Source organism: Anopheles funestus, unplaced genomic scaffold (assembly GCF_943734845.2).
Source record: "Anopheles funestus unplaced genomic scaffold, idAnoFuneDA-416_04 scaffold_96_ctg1, whole genome shotgun sequence".
Taxonomy (NCBI): Eukaryota; Metazoa; Arthropoda; class Insecta; order Diptera; family Culicidae; genus Anopheles; species Anopheles funestus.
The window spans coordinates 42797-55148 of record NW_026045271.1 but is presented as its reverse complement, the minus strand read 5'-3'; the positions used below and the strand labels follow the sequence as shown (position 1 = coordinate 55148).

The window sequence follows — 12352 nt, the reverse complement described above, 5'->3', positions numbered from 1 at the left end:
AAGTTAGTTTTGGTATAAGTTAGGTTTTTTCGAAAAAGTTAGTTTTGGTATAAGTTAGGTTTTTAAGAAAAAGTTAGGTTTTTTCGAAAAAGTTAGTTTTGGTATAAGTTAGGTTTTTTAGAAAAAGTTAGTTTTGGTATAAGTTAGGTTTTTTAGAAAAAGTTAGGTTTTTTAGAAAAAGTGAGTTTTGGTATAAGTTAGGTTTTTTCGAAAAAGTTAGTTTTTTTATAAGTTAGGTTTTTTCGAAAAAGTTAGTTTTGGTATAAGTTAGGTTTTTTCGAAAAAGTTAGGTTTTTTCGAAAAAGTTAGGTTTTTAAGAAAAAGTTAGTTTTGGTATAAGTTAGGTTTTTAAGAAAAAATTAGTTTTGGTATAAGTTAGGTTTTTTAGAAAAAGTTAGGTTTTTAAGAAAAAGTTAGTTTTGGTATAAGTTAGGTTTTTAAGAAAAAGTTAGTTTTGGTATAAGTTAGGTTTTTAAGAAAAAGTTAGGTTTTTAAGAAAAAGTTAGTTTTGGTATAAGTTAGGTTTTTTAGAAAAAGTTAGGTTTTTTAGAAAAAGTTAGTTTTGGTATAAGTTAGGTTTTTTCGAAAAAGTTAGTTTTGGTATAAATTAGGTTTTTTCGAAAAAGTTAGTTTTGGTATAAGTTAGGTTTTTTTAGAAAAAGTTAGTTTTGGTATAAGTTAGGTTTTTAAGAAAAAGTTAGTTTTGGTATAAGTTAGGTTTTTTCGAAAAAGTTAGTTTTGGTATAAGTTACCCACTTGGCAGAAATCGCATGAGAGGGGGGAAATTTCTTCATTCTCGCTACCCCTGACCCTCACTTTCGAGCGATCGTACGACAAACTCTCACTCACGCTCCTATATTCTATGTAAACCCTCACCGCAACCTGCGTCACCAACCCACCCCACACCTGAACGGTCCCATACTCGAAGTGTTAGACAATTTTGGTTCCACACTTTGAAGCCTGTCGAGGAGTGTGGCACTATATTGTTTTTCGCTGTCTCCTTTCTTTCACTGCAAAATTGCTTTTGCCCTGTCTTTGGCGTATTATGAGTTTGGCCTTTGTTGGAGGCGGAGGTGTGTGCGCAAGCGTTATCGTGTTTTGTGAAGTGATTCTTTGCTCCGGTAAGTAATGTGAAAACTAGTGATTGTGATAAGTGAATTAATTCTATTCCTTGTGTTTTGTGCGTAGTGAATCCCATCGAGTCGATCAGCTGATGGAAAGAGTTTGGCCGTGAAGCGGAAAGGGTGAAGCCGGAGTTAAACCATGCCAGGACAAATCACATCGGAGAGAGTGCTGAATATTCGACGTCTTGAGAGGTACGCATTTTAACACTCGAAAAGAGTTAAAGAAAAAAAACAAAGTGTAAAGATTTCTCATGTCTCTCCGTTTTTTTTTTCTTCCATATATTTACAGAAACCTCTGCCGAACATAGGAACCCCATCCCACCGTCCGCTTCGCAGAACGCCGGCAGTTTTTTTACCTGTTCGACGCATGATGAGCGTAGGTGCAATAAAAAAAGGGATCGTATGTATTTCCTGGTAATTATTTCGTTCACGGTCGTGGTGTGTTCGGGAAGAGGGTGTCCCGAATGCAGCAATAGGAAAGAAAGGGAAAGCGAGAAAGAACAAAAAAGCGAAGGAAAGAACGGGACAAAATAAAGCTAATTTTTTGGCTTCCCGGCTTATTATAAATAAGCTTGGGAGCTTCCATGCTTGCAAGCTTGCATGCTCGTATGCAAGCGTACATGCGCCCCGCCCCCTATACCCGATTCCCCCACCCCCGCGAACGATCCACGAACGAGGCTTACTAAGTTGCTAGTAAGCCTTTAATAAGCCGGCTAATAAGCCTCGATGTCGTACGACTTTTGCCAAGTGGGTAGGTTTTTGAGAAAAAGTTAGGTTTTTTAGAATAAGTTAGTTTTGGTAAAAGTTAGGTTTTTTCGAAAAAGTTAATTTTGGTATAAGTTAGGTTTTTGAGAAAAAGTAAGTTTTGGTATAAGTTAGGTTTTTAAGAAAAAGTTAGGTTTTTTCGAAAAAGTTAGTTTTGGTATAAGTTAGGTTTTTTCGAAAAAGTTAGTTTTGGTATAAGTTAGGTTTTTTCGAAAAAGTTAGTTTTGGTATAAGTTAGGTTTTTTCGAAAAAGTTAGTTTTGGTATAAGTTAGGTTTTTTAGAAAAAGTTAGTTTTGGTATAAGTTAGGTTTTTTCGAAAAAGTTAGTTTTGGTATAAGTTAGGTTTTTAAGAAAAAGTTAGGTTTTTTCGAAAAAGTTAGTTTTGGTATAAGTTAGGTTTTTTAGAAAAAGTTAGTTTTGGTATAAGTTAGGTTTTTTAGAAAAAGTTAGGTTTTTTAGAAAAAGTGAGTTTTGGTATAAGTTAGGTTTTTTCGAAAAAGTTAGTTTTTTTATAAGTTAGGTTTTTTCGAAAAAGTTAGTTTTGGTATAAGTTAGGTTTTTTCGAAAAAGTTAGGTTTTTTCGAAAAAGTTAGGTTTTTAAGAAAAAGTTAGTTTTGGTATAAGTTAGGTTTTTAAGAAAAAATTAGTTTTGGTATAAGTTAGGTTTTTTAGAAAAAGTTAGGTTTTTAAGAAAAAGTTAGTTTTGGTATAAGTTAGGTTTTTAAGAAAAAGTTAGTTTTGGTATAAGTTAGGTTTTTAAGAAAAAGTTAGGTTTTTAAGAAAAAGTTAGTTTTGGTATAAGTTAGGTTTTTTAGAAAAAGTTAGGTTTTTTAGAAAAAGTTAGTTTTGGTATAAGTTAGGTTTTTTCGAAAAAGTTAGTTTTGGTATAAATTAGGTTTTTTCGAAAAAGTTAGTTTTGGTATAAGTTAGGTTTTTTTAGAAAAAGTTAGTTTTGGTATAAGTTAGGTTTTTAAGAAAAAGTTAGTTTTGGTATAAGTTAGGTTTTTTCGAAAAAGTTAGTTTTGGTATAAGTTACCCACTTGGCAGAAATCGCATGAGAGGGGGGAAATTTCTTCATTCTCGCTACCCCTGACCCTCACTTTCGAGCGATCGTACGACAAACTCTCACTCACGCTCCTATATTCTATGTAAACCCTCACCGCAACCTGCGTCACCAACCCACCCCACACCTGAACGGTCCCATACTCGAAGTGTTAGACAATTTTGGTTCCACACTTTGAAGCCTGTCGAGGAGTGTGGCACTATATTGTTTTTCGCTGTCTCCTTTCTTTCACTGCAAAATTGCTTTTGCCCTGTCTTTGGCGTATTATGAGTTTGGCCTTTGTTGGAGGCGGAGGTGTGTGCGCAAGCGTTATCGTGTTTTGTGAAGTGATTCTTTGCTCCGGTAAGTAATGTGAAAACTAGTGATTGTGATAAGTGAATTAATTCTATTCCTTGTGTTTTGTGCGTAGTGAATCCCATCGAGTCGATCAGCTGATGGAAAGAGTTTGGCCGTGAAGCGGAAAGGGTGAAGCCGGAGTTAAACCATGCCAGGACAAATCACATCGGAGAGAGTGCTGAATATTCGACGTCTTGAGAGGTACGCATTTTAACACTCGAAAAGAGTTAAAGAAAAAAAACAAAGTGTAAAGATTTCTCATGTCTCTCCGTTTTTTTTTTCTTCCATATATTTACAGAAACCTCTGCCGAACATAGGAACCCCATCCCACCGTCCGCTTCGCAGAACGCCGGCAGTTTTTTTACCTGTTCGACGCATGATGAGCGTAGGTGCAATAAAAAAAGGGATCGTATGTATTTCCTGGTAATTATTTCGTTCACGGTCGTGGTGTGTTCGGGAAGAGGGTGTCCCGAATGCAGCAATAGGAAAGAAAGGGAAAGCGAGAAAGAACAAAAAAGCGAAGGAAAGAACGGGACAAAATAAAGCTAATTTTTTGGCTTCCCGGCTTATTATAAATAAGCTTGGGAGCTTCCATGCTTGCAAGCTTGCATGCTCGTATGCAAGCGTACATGCGCCCCGCCCCCTATACCCGATTCCCCCACCCCCGCGAACGATCCACGAACGAGGCTTACTAAGTTGCTAGTAAGCCTTTAATAAGCCGGCTAATAAGCCTCGATGTCGTACGACTTTTGCCAAGTGGGTAGGTTTTTGAGAAAAAGTTAGGTTTTTTAGAATAAGTTAGTTTTGGTAAAAGTTAGGTTTTTTCGAAAAAGTTAATTTTGGTATAAGTTAGGTTTTTGAGAAAAAGTAAGTTTTGGTATAAGTTAGGTTTTTAAGAAAAAGTTAGGTTTTTTCGAAAAAGTTAGTTTTGGTATAAGTTAGGTTTTTTCGAAAAAGTTAGTTTTGGTATAAGTTAGGTTTTTTCGAAAAAGTTAGTGTTGGTATAAGTTAGGTTTTTTCGAAAAAGTTAGTTTTGGTATAAGTTAGGTTTTTTAGAAAAAGTTAGTTTTGGTATAAGTTAGGTTTTTTCGAAAAAGTTAGTTTTGGTATAAGTTAGGTTTTTAAGAAAAAGTTAGGTTTTTTCGAAAAAGTTAGTTTTGGTATAAGTTAGGTTTTTTAGAAAAAGTTAGTTTTGGTATAAGTTAGGTTTTTTAGAAAAAGTTAGGTTTTTTAGAAAAAGTGAGTTTTGGTATAAGTTAGGTTTTTTCGAAAAAGTTAGTTTTTTTATAAGTTAGGTTTTTTCGAAAAAGTTAGTTTTGGTATAAGTTAGGTTTTTTCGAAAAAGTTAGGTTTTTTCGAAAAAGTTAGGTTTTTAAGAAAAAGTTAGTTTTGGTATAAGTTAGGTTTTTAAGAAAAAATTAGTTTTGGTATAAGTTAGGTTTTTTAGAAAAAGTTAGGTTTTTAAGAAAAAGTTAGTTTTGGTATAAGTTAGGTTTTTAAGAAAAAGTTAGTTTTGGTATAAGTTAGGTTTTTAAGAAAAAGTTAGGTTTTTAAGAAAAAGTTAGTTTTGGTATAAGTTAGGTTTTTTAGAAAAAGTTAGGTTTTTTAGAAAAAGTTAGTTTTGGTATAAGTTAGGTTTTTTCGAAAAAGTTAGTTTTGGTATAAATTAGGTTTTTTCGAAAAAGTTAGTTTTGGTATAAGTTAGGTTTTTTTAGAAAAAGTTAGTTTTGGTATAAGTTAGGTTTTTAAGAAAAAGTTAGTTTTGGTATAAGTTAGGTTTTTTCGAAAAAGTTAGTTTTGGTATAAGTTACCCACTTGGCAGAAATCGCATGAGAGGGGGGAAATTTCTTCATTCTCGCTACCCCTGACCCTCACTTTCGAGCGATCGTACGACAAACTCTCACTCACGCTCCTATATTCTATGTAAACCCTCACCGCAACCTGCGTCACCAACCCACCCCACACCTGAACGGTCCCATACTCGAAGTGTTAGACAATTTTGGTTCCACACTTTGAAGCCTGTCGAGGAGTGTGGCACTATATTGTTTTTCGCTGTCTCCTTTCTTTCACTGCAAAATTGCTTTTGCCCTGTCTTTGGCGTATTATGAGTTTGGCCTTTGTTGGAGGCGGAGGTGTGTGCGCAAGCGTTATCGTGTTTTGTGAAGTGATTCTTTGCTCCGGTAAGTAATGTGAAAACTAGTGATTGTGATAAGTGAATTAATTCTATTCCTTGTGTTTTGTGCGTAGTGAATCCCATCGAGTCGATCAGCTGATGGAAAGAGTTTGGCCGTGAAGCGGAAAGGGTGAAGCCGGAGTTAAACCATGCCAGGACAAATCACATCGGAGAGAGTGCTGAATATTCGACGTCTTGAGAGGTACGCATTTTAACACTCGAAATGAGTTAAAGAAAAAAAACAAAGTGTAAAGATTTCTCATGTCTCTCCGTTTTTTTTTCTTCCATATATTTACAGAAACCTCTGCCGAACATAGGAACCCCATCCCACCGTCCGCTTCGCAGAACGCCGGCAGTTTTTTTACCTGTTCGACGCATGATGAGCGTAGGTGCAATAAAAAAAGGGATCGTATGTATTTCCTGGTAATTATTTCGTTCACGGTCGTGGTGTGTTCGGGACGAGGGTGTCCCGAATGCAGCAATAGGAAAGAAAGGGAAAGCGAGAAAGAACAAAAAAGCGAAGGAAAGAACGGGACAAAATAAAGCTAATTTTTTGGCTTCCCGGCTTATTATAAATAAGCTTGGGAGCTTCCATGCTTGCAAGCTTGCATGCTCGTATGCAAGCGTACATGCGCCCCGCCCCCTATACCCGATTCCCCCACCCCCGCGAACGATCCACGAACGAGGCTTACTAAGTTGCTAGTAAGCCTTTAATAAGCCGGCTAATAAGCCTCGATGTCGTACGACTTTTGCCAAGTGGGTAGGTTTTTGAGAAAAAGTTAGGCTTTTTAGAATAAGTTAGTTTTGGTAAAAGTTAGGTTTTTTCGAAAAAGTTAATTTTGGTATAAGTTAGGTTTTTGAGAAAAAGTAAGTTTTGGTATAAGTTAGGTTTTTAAGAAAAAGTTAGGTTTTTTCGAAAAAGTTAGTTTTGGTATAAGTTAGGTTTTTTCGAAAAAGTTAGTTTTGGTATAAGTTAGGTTTTTTCGAAAAAGTTAGTTTTGGTATAAGTTAGGTTTTTTCGAAAAAGTTAGTTTTGGTATAAGTTAGGTTTTTTAGAAAAAGTTAGTTTTGGTATAAGTTAGGTTTTTTCGAAAAAGTTAGTTTTGGTATAAGTTAGGTTTTTAAGAAAAAGTTAGGTTTTTTCGAAAAAGTTAGTTTTGGTATAAGTTAGGTTTTTTAGAAAAAGTTAGTTTTGGTATAAGTTAGGTTTTTTTAGAAAAAGTTAGGTTTTTTAGAAAAAGTGAGTTTTGGTATAAGTTAGGTTTTTTCGAAAAAGTTAGTTTTTTTTATAAGTTAGGTTTTTTCGAAAAAGTTAGTTTTGGTAAAAGTTAGGTTTTTTTCGAAAAAGTTAGGTTTTTTCGAAAAAGTTAGGTTTTTAAGAAAAAGTTAGTTTTGGTATAAGTTAGGTTTTTAAGAAAAAGTTAGTTTTGGTATAAGTTAGGTTTTTTCGAAAAAGTTAGTTTTGGTATAAGTTAGGTTTTTAAGAAAAAGTTAGATTTTTAAGAAAAAGTTAGGTTTTTAAGAAAAAGTTAGGTTTTTAAGAAAAAGTTAGTTTTGGTATAAGTTAGGTTTTTTCGAAAAAGTTAGTTTTGGTATAAGTTAGGTTTTTTCGAAAAAGTTAGTTTTGGTATAAATTAGGTTTTTATGAAAAAGTTAGTTTTGGTATAAGTTAGGTTTTTTCGAAAAAGTTAGTTTTGGTATAAGTTAGGTTTTTGAGAAAAAGTTAGTTTTGGTATAAGTTAGGTTTTTTCGAAAAAGTTAGTTTTGGTATAAATTAGGTTTTTTCGAAAAAGTTAGTTTTGGTATAAGTTAGGTTTTTTAGAAAAAGTTAGTTTTGGTATAAGTTAGGTTTTTAAGAAAAAGTTAGTTTTGGTATAAGTTAGGTTTTTTAGAAAAAGTTAGTTTTGGTATAAGTTAGGTTTTTTAGAAAAAGTTAGTTTTGGTATAAGTTAAGTTTTTAAAAAAAAATTAGTTTTGGTATAAGTTAGGTTTTTTAGAAAAAGTTAGTTTTGGTATAAGTTAGGTTTTTTAGAAAAAGTTAGTTTTGGTATAAGTTAGGTTTTTAAGAAAAAGTTAGTTTTGGTATAAGTTAGGTTTTTTAGAAAAAGTTAGTTTTGGTATAAGTTAGGTTTTTGAGAAAAAGTTAGTTTTGGTATAAGTTAGGTTTTTTCGAAAAAGTTAGTTTTGGTATAAATTAGGTTTTTTCGAAAAAGTTAGTTTTGGTATAAGTTAGGTTTTTTCGAAAAAGTTAGGTTTTTTAGAAAAAGTTAGTTTTGGTATAAGTTAGGTTTTTTCGAAAAAGTTAGTTTTGGTATAAGTTAGGTTTTTTAGAAAAAGTTAGTTTTGGTATAAGTTAGGTTTTTAAAAAAAAATTAGTTTTGGTATAAGTTAGGTTTTTTAGAAAAAGTTAGTTTTGGTATAAGTTAGGTTTTTTAGAAAAAGTTAGTTTTGGTATAAGTTAAGTTTTTAAGAAAAAGTTAGTTTTGGTATAAGTTAGGTTTTTTCGAAAAAGTTAGTTTTGGTATAAATTAGGTTTTTTCGAAAAAGTTAGTTTTGGTATAAGTTAGGTTTTTTCGAAAAAGTTAGTTTTGGTATAAATTAGGTTTTTTCGAAAAAGTTAGTTTTGGTATAAGTTAGGTTTTTTCGAAAAAGTTAGGTTTTTTAGAAAAAGTTAGTTTTGGTATAAGTTAGGTTTTTAAGAAAAAGTTAGTTTTTTTAAAAGTTAGGTTTTTTCGAAAAAGTTAGGTTTTTTAGAAAAAGTTAGTTTTGGTATAAGTTAGGTTTTTAAAAAAAAATTAGTTTTGGTATAAGTTAGGTTTTTTAGAAAAAGTTAGTTTTGGTATAAGTTAGGTTTTTTAGAAAAAGTTAGTTTTGGTATAAGTTAGGTTTTTAAGAAAAAGTTAGTTTTGGTATAAGTTAGGTTTTTTCGAAAAAGTTAGTTTTGGTATAAGTTAGGTTTTTTCGAAAAAGTTAGTTTTGGTATAAGTTAGGTTTTTTCGAAAAAGTTAGTTTTGGTATAAGTTAGGTTTTTAAGAAAAAGTTAGTTTTGGTAAAAGTTAGGTTTTTGAGAAAAAGTTAGGTTTTTTCGAAAAAGTTAGTTTTGGTATAAGTTAGGTTTTTATGAAAAGTTAGGTTTTTTCGAAAAAGTTAGTTTTGGTAAAAGTTAGGTTTTTTCGAAAAAGTTAGTTTTGGTATAAGTTAGGTTTTTGAGAAAAAGTTAGTTTTGGTATAAGTTAGGTTTTTTCGAAAAAGTTAGTTTTGGTATAAATTAGGTTTTTTCGAAAAAGTTAGTTTTGGTATAAGTTAGGTTTTTTCGAAAAAGTTAGTTTTGGTATAAGTTAGGTTTTTGAGAAAAAGTTAGTTTTGGTATAAGTTAGGTTTTTTAGAAAAAGTTTGTTTTGGTATAAGTTAGGTTTTTTAGAAAAAGTTAGTTTTGGTATAAGTAAGGTTTTTTAGAAAAAGTTAGTTTTGGTATAAGTTAGGTTTTTTCGAAAAAGTTAGTTTTGGTATAAGTTAGGTTTTTAAGAAAAAGTTAGTTTTGGTAAAAGTTAGGTTTTTGAGAAAAAGTTAGGTTTTTTCGAAAAAGTTAGTTTTGGTATAAGTTAGGTTTTTATGAAAAAGTTAGGTTTTTTCGAAAAAGTTAGTTTTGGTAAAAGTTAGGTTTTTTCGAAAAAGTTAGGTTTTTTAGAAAAAGTTAGTTTTGGTATAAGTTAGGTTTTTTCGAAAAAGTTAGTTTTGGTATAAGTTAGGTTTTTAAGAAAAAGTTAGTTTTGGTATAAGTTAGGTTTTTTCGAAAAAGTTAGTTTTGGTATAAGTTAGGTTTTTGAGAAAAAGTTAGTTTTGGTATAAGTTAGGTTTTTTCGAAAAAGTTAGTTTTGGTATAAATTAGGTTTTTTCGAAAAAGTTAGTTTTGGTATAAGTTAGGTTTTTTAGAAAAAGTTAGTTTTGGTATAAGTTAGGTTTTTTAGAAAAAGTTAGTTTTGGTATAAGTTAGGTTTTTTCGAAAAAGTTAGTTTTGGTAAAAGTTAGGTTTTTGAGAAAAAGTTAGGTTTTTTCGAAAAAGTTAGTTTTGGTATAAGTTAGGTTTTTATGAAAAAGTTAGGTTTTTTCGAAAAAGTTAGTTTTGGTAAAAGTTAGGTTTTTTCGAAAAAGTAAGGTTTTTTAGAAAAAGTTAGTTTTGGTATAAGTTAGGTTTTTTCGAAAAAGTTAGTTTTGGTATAAGTTAGGTTTTTGAGAAAAAGTTAGTTTTGGTATAAGTTAGGTTTTTTCGAAAAAGTTAGTTTTGGTATAAGTTAGGTTTTTTAGAAAAAGTTAGTTTTGGTATAAGTTAGGTTTTTTAGAAAAAGTTAGTTTTGGTATAAGTTAGGTTTTTTCGAAAAAGTTAGTTTTGGTATAAGTTAGGTTTTTTCGAAAAAGTTAGTTTTGGTAAAAGTTAGGTTTTTGAGAAAAAGTTAGGTTTTTTCGAAAAAGTTAGTTTTGGTATAAGTTAGGTTTTTATGAAAAAGTTAGTTTTGGTAACAGTTAGGTTTTTTCGAAAAAGTTAGGTTTTTTCGAAAAAGTTAGTTTTGGTATAAGTTAGGGTTTTAAAAAAAAATTAGTTTTGGTATAAGTTAGGTTTTTTAGAAAAAGTTAGTTTTGGTATAAGCTAGGTTTTTTAGAAAAAGTTAGTTTTGGTATAAGTTAGGTTTTTAAGAAAAAGTTAGTTTTGGTATAAGTTAGGTTTTTTCGAAAAAGTTAGTTTTGGTATAAGTTAGGTTTTTTCGAAAAAGTTAGTTTTGGTATAAGTTAGGTTTTTTCGAAAAAGTTAGTTTTGGTATAAGTTAGGTTTTTAAGAAAAAGTTAGTTTTGGTAAAAGTTAGGTTTTTGAGAAAAAGTTAGGTTTTTTCGAAAAAGTTAGTTTTGGTATAAGTTAGGTTTTTATGAAAAAGTTAGGTTTTTTCGAAAAAGTTAGTTTTGGTAAAAGTTAGGTTTTTTCGAAAAAGTTAGTTTTGGTATAAGTTAGGTTTTTGAGAAAAAGTTAGTTTTGGTATAAGTTAGGTTTTTTCGAAAAAGTTAGTTTTGGTATAAATTAGGTTTTTTCGAAAAAGTTAGTTTTGGTATAAGTTAGGTTTTTTCGAAAAAGTTAGTTTTGGTATAAGTTAGGTTTTTGAGAAAAAGTTAGTATAGGTATAAGTTAGGTTTTTTCGAAAAAGTTAGTTTTGGTATAAATTAGGTTTTTTCGAAAAAGTTAGTTTTGGTATAAGTTAGGTTTTTTAGAAAAAGTTAGTTTTGGTATAAGTTAGGTTTTTTAGAAAAAGTTAGTTTTGGTATAAGTTAGGTTTTTTAGAAAAAGTTAGTTTTGGTATAAGTTAGGTTTTTTCGAAAAAGTTAGTTTTGGTATAAGTTAGGTTTTTAAGAAAAAGTTAGTTTTGGTAAAAGTTAGGTTTTTGAGAAAAAGTTAGGTTTTTTCGAAAAAGTTAGTTTTGGTATAAGTTAGGTTTTTATGAAAAAGTTAGGTTTTTTCGAAAAAGTTAGTTTTGGTAAAAGTTAGGTTTTTTCGAAAAAGTAAGGTTTTTTAGAAAAAGTTAGTTTTGGTATAAGTTAGGTTTTTTCGAAAAAGTTAGTTTTGGTATAAGTTAGGTTTTTAAGAAAAAGTTAGTTTTGGTATAAGTTAGGTTTTTATGAAAAAGTTAGTTTTGGTATAAGTTAGGTTTTTTCGAAAAAGTTAGTTTTGGTATAAGTTAGGTTTTTTAGAAAAAGTTAGTTTTGGTATAAGTTAGGTTTTTTAGAAAAAGTTAGTTTTGGTATAAGTTAAGTTTTTTCGAAAAAGTTAGTTTTGGTATAAGTTAGGTTTTTAAGAAAAAGTTAGTTTTGGTAAAAGTTAGGTTTTTGAGAAAAAGTTAGGTTTTTTCGAAAAAGTTAGTTTTGGTATAAGTTAGGTTTCTATGAAAAAGTTAGGTTTTTTCGAAAAAGTTAGTTTTGGTAAAAGTTAGGTTTTTTCGAAAAAGTAAGGTTTTTTAGAAAAAGTTAGTTTTGGTATAAGTTAGATTTTTCGAAAAAGTTAGTTTTGGTATAAGTTAGGTTTTTAAGAAAAAGTTAGTTTTGGTATAAGTTAGGTTTTTTCGAAAAAGTTAGTTTTGGTATAAGTTAGGTTTTTGAGAAAAAGTTAGTTTTAATATAAGTTAGGTTTTTTCGAAAAAGTTAGTTTTGGTATAAGTTAGGTTGTTATGAAAAAGTTAGGTTTTTTAGAAAAAGTTAGTTTTGGTATAAGTTAGGTTTTTTCGAAAAAGTTAGGTTTTTAAGAAAAAGTTAGTTTTGGTATAAGTTAGGTTTTTTCGAAAAAGTTAGTTTTAGTATAAATTAGGTTTTTTCGAAAAAGTTAGTTTTGGTATAAGTTAGGTTTTTTCGAAAAAGTTAGTTTTGGTATAAGTTAGGTTTTTAAGAAAAAGTTAGGTTTTTAAGAAAAAGTTAGTTTTGGTATAAGTTAGGTTTTTGAGAAAAAGTAAGGTTTTTAAGAAAAAGTTAGTTTTGGTATAAGTTAGGTTTTTAAGAAAAAGTTAGGTTTTTAAGAAAAAGTTAATTTTGGTATAAGTTAGGTTTTTGAGAAAAAGTTAGGTTTTTTCGAAAAAGTTAGTTTTGGTATAAATTAGGTTTTTTCGAAAAAGTTAGTTTTGGTATAAGTTAGGTTTTTTCGAAAAAGTTAGTTTTGGTATAAGTTAGGTTTTTTAGAAAAAGTTAGTTTTGGTATAAGTTAGGTTTTTTAGAAAAAGTTAGTTTTGGTATAAGTTAGGTTTTTAAGAAAAAGTTAGGTTTTTAAGAAAAAGTTAGTTTTGGTATAAGTTAGGTTTTTTCGAAAAAGTTAGGTTTTTAAGAAAAAGTTAGTTTTGGTATAAATTAGGTTTTTTCGAAAA

At 30.0% G+C, this 12352-nt stretch overlaps 3 long non-coding RNA genes across 5 annotated transcripts; all 3 read left to right on the top strand.

Annotated features, from left to right (window-relative positions):
• The first annotated feature begins 753 nt into the window (after positions 1 to 753).
• On the top strand, positions 754 to 1527 carry LOC125774307 (uncharacterized). Its single transcript, XR_007420769.1, has 3 exons — positions 754 to 1121; positions 1189 to 1316; positions 1414 to 1527. It is a non-coding gene; the product is annotated as an uncharacterized LOC125774307 (long non-coding RNA).
• Positions 1528 to 2927: 1400 nt separating this feature from the next.
• LOC125774308 (uncharacterized) lies at positions 2928 to 3701 on the top strand. Of its 2 annotated transcripts, XR_007420771.1 has the most exons (3): positions 2928 to 3295; positions 3363 to 3490; positions 3588 to 3701. It is a non-coding gene; the product is annotated as an uncharacterized LOC125774308 (long non-coding RNA). The 2 variants fall into 2 exon arrangements; XR_007420770.1 differs by having other exon boundaries at positions 2928 to 3490.
• Positions 3702 to 5101: 1400 nt separating this feature from the next.
• On the top strand, positions 5102 to 5874 carry LOC125774306 (uncharacterized). 2 transcript variants are annotated; one of them, XR_007420768.1, is made up of 3 exons: positions 5105 to 5469; positions 5537 to 5664; positions 5761 to 5874. It is a non-coding gene; the product is annotated as an uncharacterized LOC125774306 (long non-coding RNA). The 2 variants fall into 2 exon arrangements; XR_007420767.1 differs by having other exon boundaries at positions 5102 to 5664.
• Positions 5875 to 12352: the final 6478 nt, after the last annotated feature.